The sequence below is a fragment of the Cinclus cinclus genome, chromosome 3, assembly GCF_963662255.1.
Source record: "Cinclus cinclus chromosome 3, bCinCin1.1, whole genome shotgun sequence".
Taxonomy (NCBI): domain Eukaryota; kingdom Metazoa; phylum Chordata; class Aves; order Passeriformes; family Cinclidae; genus Cinclus; species Cinclus cinclus.
This window is the reverse complement of record NC_085048.1, coordinates 32,906,313-32,913,970: the sequence shown is the minus strand read 5'-3', so window position 1 is coordinate 32,913,970 and position 7,658 is coordinate 32,906,313.

Sequence of the window (7,658 nt, the reverse complement as noted above, 5' to 3'; positions counted from 1 at the left end):
AATCTTTCCATCATTAGACCAAATAAACAAGATGGGTGAAAACCCAAACCACTGTTGTTAGTTCTGTGCTGAAAAACAGAAACAAACCTCTCCACAAAGAAATCCCATCACAAGTATGCCTTTGAGTTCTTTGACTAAACTGAAAGCACTTCAAGCTATTTACAAAGCAGGAGGTTCCTCTCGTTGTTTATCTGTGGTGTGCCTCCCTGGTGCGTCCTCTCTAAGCATTGAATGTGTCTGTTCATTTCATTTCTAGCTTACACCCACAGCAGTTCCAGCAGAGTGGCTGGAAGAACTAGTGAGAGCAGCCAAATCTGGAACTGTTTGGATTTATTGTCTTTTCAGGGCATATGTAAGTTGGTGTCCAGTAGATGGATTATGGTTGATTAATTTACTGTGCCTGAAGGCTGGGTCTTGGAGGATTCAGCGGGAGCCATTGCTTGCATGCCTGCTCCTCCAGTAATCTCTGGGTTCTCATTGCCTCGGTCCCTGGGTACTGCTCAGCTCAGCTAAGCACAGGACCTGGTGTGGGAAGCTGAGATGAGCTGAGAAGGGGGAGAAAGTGGCATGGCTGTGGAGGAGTGTCCTCAGTATGAGTTCTTGGGGCTGGAGATTTCAGTGTGCCCAGCTGTACAGCACAGAGATCTGGGGCCTGTCCATGGACACAGTGGATCAGGGCACCCAACTTTTTCTCTGTGCCATTTTCCACATTGTGATGCTGGCATACGAAAAAAACTTAATGAAAATCCATTCTGAAGGACACTTGAGCATTAGGAATGCACAAATGAAAACCTGACCGAAGGTACTGACTCCAGCATAGCATTTGTATACAAATGTAAATAAAATATTGTGCACCTGTGCCAGATAAATTGCATTCACTTTGTGAGCTCCAGCTCTCTTTACAACATGTTCATCATATGTCAGGGACTGATAAAATTGAAACTTGACTGGTTTTTAATTGCTTGGTTTTGACTTTCAAATCTCTCGTGCCTCATATATTTTCCACTAATATTGTAGTCAATAAAAATTTACATGACCCTAACACTTACAAACTGAAGGAACTAGGTATGGGAAACACAGATATTAAATAAAAATTATTTTTAAATTGTGCCAAACATGGCGCAATTCATGCTTCATTACTGAACAATGTATTTGACAGAACTGGAAAAAGAAACTAAACACTGTTGAGTTTGTATAATTGTCACCTTGTTCTTCTGAATTATCTAGGTGATGCAAAGGTATTGAAAAGACCAATTCAAGAGCAGCTCATGAAACAAGAGGATGAAGTGAGCATTTGCATTTTATAAGACTTTAAATTCACGTTAAAAAAATTAAGTCCTACCAAAGACTGCAAAGCAAGTGATACAAAGCCATCCAAACACAACTTTTGTTACAGATGCACAGGTTTTTTCAAGTATATGTCCCTTTTAGATTTTAAAAACATTCAGGATTTGCCTTCTGGTACTGAGTTTGATTTCCCAGGGTGAGTTTGATTTCCTAGGGTGACAACACTTTTGCAAATGCATAGGCTGTTGGCTTACAGAGTTGAATCGTATGTAACATAATAACCACAGGGATTTGACCTAATTTTTGTCTTTACCAAGTTGGAATTATTATTTCGATCAGGGAAAAGAAACACTTCAGACTTCACTTCTGCATAGTGAAAGAGGGGTTATTTTCCGGTGCAGTTCCTGTGGAAGGAAAAAATATTAACCCAGTCTCCATCCAGCTAAACATCCCCTTTCTTGGTCAGCACAGGCCACTTTTGAGATCTTTCACTGACAGTGCCAAACTTCAGTCAACCAGAGGAAGAGGGAGACTATGCATCCTGGACAAAGCTGCACAGCTGTGTGATGGGTGGTGGCACCCAGTGGGTCCTGGTTTCTTCATCTGTGCACAGATTGTGCTGCAGTCCTGTCACGGTGGGTTCATTGCCCACAGACAAGAGTTTACCCTGTAAAAGGATCTTGGGTCTGTCTATCCAGGTTTCTGGACGTTTGACATCCCAATGGATAGCCAGGGATAAGGGGTAAGAAAAAATAAACTATTCCAAGGGGAAAAAAACAGGAAGGAAGGAAGGAAGGAAGCTCGGCCATGATGAGGAACTGTTTCACCTCACTGAATATGTAAGACTGTGCAGCAAAAGAATGTGTTTACTGGTAGACCCAATGGCTTTTAGCTTGTAAAAGGTACTGTGCAAGGGCATTTCCTTTTGTGATGAGTTGTGGTGCTGGGCTTTGCACAGGTGTGGGCACTATCCTTGACTGTTTCAGGAGGGAAGCAAGTCTGAGTTTACTGAGGGTTATAAAACTCCAGTGGAAACAGACCATCCTATCCCCACGGGGAGAATCACCTGCAAATGTGAGACCTTTATCCAGAGCACATATCTCTTTTAGGAATTCTAACTGCACTCAGTACTTGTGCACAATACATGATTGTTCACTGTTCCTCACACAGGCTTGTTTAGTGTTCCTGACATTCACTCAGTACCAATAATTATGCTCGAAAAGCAGTCTGAGCTGGCCAGCTCTTCACGATTAATTCTGTTCCATGATCTCATCAGAACTGTGGGGTTTGAATAGCTCTGTATGTTATTGCATCCCTGCATAACAAGGAAGGAGTAGCAGTAGGGTTTTTTTTAAAAAATATGAAACTATGATTACATTTAATGTAAACATGTAGGAATATATTCACAGGTGTCTCTTCTAGTCATCAGAGAGGGTGCTCCTGCAGATAGATCTCATCTATCTTCTTTATCATCTGTAGAGGCACTCTAAGGATATTATCTAGTTCTGAATCAATACTTTGTGACTATTCCCTCTGCAGCCCATACAAAGTAATTAACACCAAGGCTAATTTGGGATGGTTTTTGACTATTAATTACTGGTATCAAAATTATTTCCTATTTTTTGCTATTTTTTGTTCTGAGTTTCAATTCAAAAATCCATGGAATCAACCAATTTCAGTTGATTTAAAGTTTTGGTGGCTTCTAGAAAAGGATGTAGAAACTACATGTTGTCCAGTTTGGGATATAGGCTAATTAAAAAATCACATGTGAGTTTATAGTGGGGGAGAGTCAAATCCAAATTCTGCCCTTGAAATTCAAAATTTACATCTGGAAAGCATAACTTTTAACTCCTAGGAATGTCTTTTCATAGTCTGACCTTAAAATGTTGTGCACTGTCTTCTGTGCACTGTGCAGAGATAGCAATGTAATAAAACCCAGCAGGGTGACTTCAGACATACATATGCTGCCACTGGAAGCTCTAATTCATCTTATTCATATGTGCACTTTTAAAGGTAGCTGAAAAGGTGCTTACAGAACTGCACAGGGAAATCATCTTCTTCAGGGGTGCATGTACACAACATGTGGAGGTACAACATTCACCTCACAGCAGCAGGAGATCACTTCAGTAGCAGCAGCAGCAATAAGCTGGCACTTAGCAGCTAACAGGAAAGTAAATTGAGTCAGGAATTAGGTCCAGAATGCAAACACTGAAAGAATTTCACATACTGTGCCATCAGCATGCAAGTTTCCACAAGCTCTTCCAACCCCATACTATCTTTCCTCTCTGCTCTTTCTCATCTCCCATCTTTCCCTCTGTGGTGACATTCAGAGACAAATTTGCTGTTTCATTTGACCATATCTTTCATTAAAAATGAAGAGAATTAATAGAAAATATATGTTAGTGATCAGCAGGGATAAATCCCATATCCCTCATTGCATAGTACTGTACAAAATGTACTCCTGTATGTACAGTAACACGCTGCATTAAGCCAGAAGGAAAACTCTTTACTAACTTTGGCGTAACAAAACTATCTGTATAATAAAAATAAGCCCTTATTTATTAAGACCCCCAAATCCCAACATCCATTTTAAAACTGGGCCTCTTTCAAATTCTCTGAGTCATCATGAAGAGCATGATTCATTCAATAACCCCCACTCACCACGACTCTCTTAGGAGTAAGAACAGATTCAGCTTTAAACTTCCTCTGGCAATTTGAAAACCAATATCTGGCTACCAATCTCTGTTTCTAATCTTGAAGAGCATCGCATCTTATTGCTGGTTCTGCATTCCTATCCTAAAAATGAACCTCTCTCTTTCTTCTGAATAATTTGGAGTATAATCTCTTTAAATGCCTTTTAAGGAGCCATGAAATTCTATTTTCCAACTCAGACACAGCTATTTTGAGGACTTGCCTTTCCAGGAGAGGGAATTTCACAAATGTTAGCCCTTTCACAGAGCTAGGAACCGGTGCTGTCCAGCTGTGATCTCCTGGCCAGAAAACACACTGTTATATAAAAAGTTCTGTTAACCAGAGACTCAAAAGATGCCAGTGTAATGGAACATATTTGTTCCAGGAATCCTCACCAAATGGAGGCGTCTAATGAATTTTTTTATGAACATTAGGAAAACTTTATTGATTAACCTCTTGTATTTGTTCAGAAAGAGCAAACAAAGCAGAGATGCTGGCACCCACATTTTGCTCTGTGCTTGGAGGCACATATGGAAGTATTTTCAAGCCAATAGTTCAGTGAATACTTGTGCCTTTTCAGTTTAATCAGTGCTTTCTGATGACTGCTTGCTCAGAAAACTTGGCCACCCTTCATGTGAATATATTTCCTTATTCCTATACTTAATGGTAACACTCCATACCTTTTGCATTTATACCAAATACTGGGATTTTTTATGTTTTCCTATTGCTTTCCACTTCATGATGCGCTGCATGGTGCTCTTAAAAGTGCATGAACTCCCCTTGATACTCACCCAAATGAAGTGTGTGACTTGTTCTCCAAAACATCACCTGAGCTATTGTGCTTCAAGTATCAGAAAAATTACTGCAAATTCCTGCTTCTTTTTTTTGGGGGGGAGCTTTCCAGATAATTAGCCATTTTAAAAATGAGCTCTAATTACAAAATCATTCGCTTCTCTGGGACCACTAATTTCATACTGGTTACTAATTAGTGATTTGCAGACTATACAGATAAAAGATGAATCTGGTGAGTTTTAAATTCAAGGCTGACAATTTGACTAAGAAAAGTTTGTTTGCTTTTCCCTGCACATAATTTAATGGGGGTTTGGTTTTTGGGTTTGTTGGTTTTTTTTGTTTTTTTTTTTTTGTTGTTTCTTTGTTTGTTTTGTCTGTACAAGAGAATGCAGACATTTTTCTTTTAGCTCAACTTGTTTGATTACTGTGGCTCTTCCAAATGATGCTGAATTATTTAGGAACTGATCTCGCTTTTTTAATGAAAATAAATTCTAGACATATTATACCGCACATCTGATCTTTAATTTCTTTTAGATAGTAACCTCAGCAGTAATTTACAGTCTGTGGTCTGAAACCTTGGGAATGCCTGAACTGGTTTTAGGTGGTCTGCAAAAGCATAACTAAACCTGTTTTTGGGAGGACTAAATTTTCTGACTAGAAGTCTTCCTCTTGATTAAATATTGTTAAGACCCAAAATTAAGGAAAAAAAATGGATTGCAATCCCCACTCTACAATAAATTATATAAATTACTGTCCTGGTTTGAAAGACAGGTGTTTGCTAAGGAAAGCAGAAGCTTCCCTTTGGACTAAAAAATGTGATCCTTCCTTCCTTCCGATTATTATGATTTTGAAATTAAGGGCGCTCTCAGGCAAAGATATGGGGTTGGGAATAACAGTTCTTTACTAGTATATCTAACAAGACAAACTAGAACAACAACAACAGCTATGAAATTACCCACAAACAGAACAGTAACTCAGTCCCAGTGTTTTTTGGCTGCAGGCACCTTTTCCCTGAGCTGCAGTTCCCGGTGCTGGGGGCGGGCGGGTCCCGCAGAGCCGCAGGAGGGCTGGGGGTGATGGCAGCGCTGTCCCAGGGGGAGAGAGAGATGGAGAGAGAGCTCTCCGCTCATGGTGTGGGTCCCAGTGCTCAGCAGAGTGCTGGATGGTGGCAGGTTACAGCGAGAAGGCAGCAGGGCAGGGTCCGACAGCAGTGAGGATGGTTTCCTGACTCTGGGATGGCAGGGATGGGACACAGACGGCGATCGTCCTTCTCGTCCCAACTCCGTGGGGGAAATGGGGGCGAGACCCAGCCTTCCATCTGCTCTTCTGGATGTTTGGATATTGAGGGGTTTCCCTCTTCTCTCTCCCCTCCCCCTTGTCACCAGGGCCCAGTCAACAGGTATCTTAGCATGACAATGGGGAAAATTCCACAGAGGGAAAAGGGAGAGAACCAACCCCCAACAATTATTTCTCATGCTTTCATTGTGGAATGAAGAAACTAGTGAATTAAGCATCTTTGTTTATGTGTTGATGGGGTCATTTATAGGGCTAATGGTACTGTCTATAGTGACATCTTAGTTGAAAACTGATACACCAGTAGAAAAATGAACAGTAGTACACAAAAAGGATGAAAGTCAAGAAGTTAGGTTCATTTTCATTAGTAAACATTCTTCCTATTGTGGGACAACCTGAACAGTGAATTGATTTCAGAAGCATCACAGAAATGAGAGCTCTCTGAATAATTAGTTTGAAATTAAATCCTTTTTCTTAGAAATCAGAATTGAAAAGGGAAAACAAAAGACTTTAAATATTCCTTGTATAAGTCTCAGAGATGTCTGCTTTCTGAATTACCATTATTTTAATTGTTTCGCTATTCATTCAATGAATATTAAATTCTCCACTAAGTTGGTGAATTGATTTGGATTACTTGCAAAATGAAAGAACCACAGCATTTAAAGTATTGAAAATGGATTTTTAAGCTATTTTAAGTACTTTAAGTTGTTGAGTTAAACCCACTTCATGTCAATGAGCAAAGTTGGAACAATGATATTTTTACTGAAGGTAAATCAACTTTGACTGCCTTTGGAGATGTGAAAAACACCATCCACTAGAGATAAAATTATGATTATGTACACATGCAGATACACACATATTCAATTTTTTAAAAAATGAAAACGAGGCATTTTTAAAGTAAGAAAATAGTCTGTAAGTTAATTTCAAAGCAAAAGAAAGCAAAAATTGACATTGTGACCCAGTGGAAGTCTGTCATTAATTTCTGTGGAATGAGGATGTTGTCCTGCATTTTTTGAAGGTTATTTAAATCTACATGTAATACAGTTGATGTATCTCTTCACGGGGCTGCCTGATGCTGGGTGTGATTTATAACACTTAGCATGACTGCAAGCTAAAATGCATAACTTACAGATGCAACTACAAGAAAATTTCTGTGGTAGTGAAACATTTCATTATCAAATGACTACTCCAAAATACAAAGGGATGAGCCATCTTGGTAGATAGGCATTTACAGGAAGTAAATATTGCTACTTTGTCACCATCTAAAGGACGAGATATTTGATTTTGAGACAAGAGTTAAATGTGCTACTTGCTCATATTTGAAAAATATACTTTCACTGCACAGTAAGACCATGTTACACACCAGTAGTAATGTCTCTGGCTCCATGTAGGAGGTATACATCTATTCAGTGACTGCACAAGCACAGCACTTCAGGAAATCAGTAGGACTGCTTATACGTGGCTGTTTCAACTCATTAATGAGCTGGTAATCTGGATGTATCAAAATAACAGATCTAACAGACTTTACTGTCTAAAAACAAAACAATTTGCTTGTTTTTAAGCATCTCAGTAAGCTCCAACCCCACTGCTGCTGA